Source organism: Helianthus annuus, chromosome 15 (genome assembly GCF_002127325.2).
Source record: "Helianthus annuus cultivar XRQ/B chromosome 15, HanXRQr2.0-SUNRISE, whole genome shotgun sequence".
In the NCBI taxonomy this organism is placed as follows: Eukaryota; Viridiplantae; Streptophyta; class Magnoliopsida; order Asterales; family Asteraceae; genus Helianthus; species Helianthus annuus.
Genome location: NC_035447.2, coordinates 169,075,894 through 169,078,411, shown reverse-complemented (window position 1 = coordinate 169,078,411; position 2,518 = coordinate 169,075,894). Strand labels below are relative to the sequence as shown.

Below are 2,518 nucleotides of genomic sequence, written 5' to 3'. Positions count from 1 at the left end.
ACTAACACTAAACACACATATGGGCAAGTGCACCCATCGTAGACGTAGTATAGTGTTGGTAAGATACCGAGGTCGTCCAAGGACACAAGAGCTTTTAATACCGGTTTATCCTCAACGTCTAACCAAATCAAAAAGTGAGAAAAATGTTTAAACTAAGAAAAATAAAAACTAACTAAATGCTGAAAAATAAAATAAAAACATATAGACAAGATGAATCACTTGGATCCGACACGTGTATTAGTATAACCTTTGATTATTTTTGCACTTTTGCACTTGTTTAAGAGATTATCTTAGTTATTGTAGTAGGCCCCTCTTTTGAAGGCGACGTTACCCTCAACCCAGTAGTTTGAGTCAGCAAGGATACAATCCTAAAGGGTCGGATTATTGAAAGATAATGAATTAAGTTATTAATGCAAATTGTGGTAGGCCCCGCTTTTGGCGGTGACGTTACCCTCGGCTAAGTAGTCTGAGTCAGCAGGGATACAGTCCTAAATAGCCGGGTTATAGTATTAATAGTAGTTAACTTATGAGGGGGTCAAAGAGTTTGGATCCCCGCCATCCAATACCTATGGGCATTGAAGGAGATCCTACTAAATTTGACCCAGGTCCCAAGCAGGACCTCTAAACGCTGAACAAGGGCAAGACCCTTACCAAACCGTTCCCTTAACCCCCGACCAGGTAGCCAACATACCTCCATATAGACCGTGGAGATATGAATGGTGAAAATCTTTTATTTTATATAGACAGTAAAATAATGCCAAGACACCACGGACAAACGATAAGGAAAGATCACCTTCAACATAAGTAACTAGTTGTTAAAGTCATTAATACAAAACCAAATAAAAAGTGCAAAAGATTAAAAATAAAAAGTATTATACTAAACACTTGTCTTCACCAAGTGATGTAAGAGACTTAGGCAAACATGGCCTTGATTGTGTGGTGATAAGCTAGTAGGAACATGCTTAATAGAGGAAGGTGATTTTTGTGTGGTGATAAGCTAGTAGGAACATGCTTAATAGACTTGTACCTCGAACCTTAAATATGATGCCTACCAAGTGTTTGATGAAATGCGTGAAAGATGAATGTATATGAAAATAGTAGAAAGAATTGATAAACTAAGTGAAAGAATGAATGTTCTAATGTAGGCGTGAAAGAAGAAGGTACAAGCACTAAGCAAGCGGAAGGAGCACGAGATCGAGGTATGTTTCGTTTTATACGAATCTTTATTATATTTCCCATTTATATTAAATTTAATGTAAAGCTATCCTTGTATAACGAACGTGACAATGTAGTAAGTAAGCGACAAATCCCTTGTGGATTTGGGTATGTTAACGAAAGTAATGTTGAGTTATGCTAAACCCAATTTCACGGGTTGAAGGTGTATGCTTAACTCTCTACGAGAGTGTTTATGCTAAACCCAATTTCACGGGTTGAATGTGTATGCCTAACTCTCTACGAGAGTGTCTATGCTAAACCCAATTCTATGGGTCGAACGGTATGCTTAACTCTCTACGAGAGTGTTTATGCTAAACCCAATTACACGGGTCGAATGTGTATGTCAAACTCTCTACGAGAGTGGTTATGCCTAACCCAATTATTGGGTTGTTGTATGCTTAAGAGTAAGAAGGTTTTATATGGAAAAAGCTAAAACGTAAGGTTATGATTTTCTATGGCGATCACTAACTTTTTAAATTGTGGATGTCAATGTAGGTAAAGCACCTCTATAGGCGATATGGAGATATGGAACGAGCACATGTTCAAGCCTTATAATACCAAGCGCTTCCGCAACTTATATGCATGCTTTTGGGTTCTTGTTTTGTTACTTGGTTAAACTTTGTTGAATTGTTTTAGGTTTGAAAATTTGTTATTTTCGTTGGAATGGTTTTATGTAAAATGGGTCGTATGTAAACGTTGTATGTTATGTCAAAACAGGGGGTATGTCCGTTTTGCAAACGGGTCATGCCCAATTTTTGTAAAAATTTCTTTAAGTGTTTAAGTGGTATTTTAATTGTCCGAAAAATCTTGTTTATATAAGTAAACTATTATTTTGGAAAAAGCGGTCCTTACAACGATGGACAATGGATGATGGTGGTGGATGATGGTGTTATGGTGGTGGTGGGTGGTGGATGAGGTGTGAGAGAGGTGGTGTGCCAAGGGATGAGAGAGAATGAAGCCAAGCTCCTCTATTTATAGGCTGAACAGAAGGCTAGACACGGCCCCGTGTCCGCTGGACACGGCCCCGTGCCCGTCTGACATTCTCTCACTTCATTAATTGTAATTGCGAATTACAATTAATGCGCCTGCTGTACTTTCACCACGCCCCCGTGCTCGCTGGACACGGCCCCGTGGTGGGCAATGGAAGCTTCTACTGGTTTGTCTTTTCTACTGCTTCCTGGGCACGCCCCCGTGTTCGCTGGACACGGGGCGTGTTCAGACTCTGTTTCTTCTCCTTTGCCTTGGGAGGTGCCGTTGAGGGTCCGGGCAGTCCACTTTTGTTCCTTTTCTTGTATTTTATGGT

General features: G+C 39.9%; 1 long non-coding RNA gene across 1 annotated transcript; it reads left to right on the top strand.

The window, feature by feature from the left end:
• The first annotated feature begins 1,085 nt into the window (after nucleotides 1–1,085).
• LOC110910740 lies at nucleotides 1,086–1,993 on the top strand. The gene is made up of 2 exons (XR_002576431.1): nucleotides 1,086–1,199; nucleotides 1,711–1,993. It is a non-coding gene; the product is annotated as an uncharacterized LOC110910740 (long non-coding RNA).
• Nucleotides 1,994–2,518: the final 525 nt, after the last annotated feature.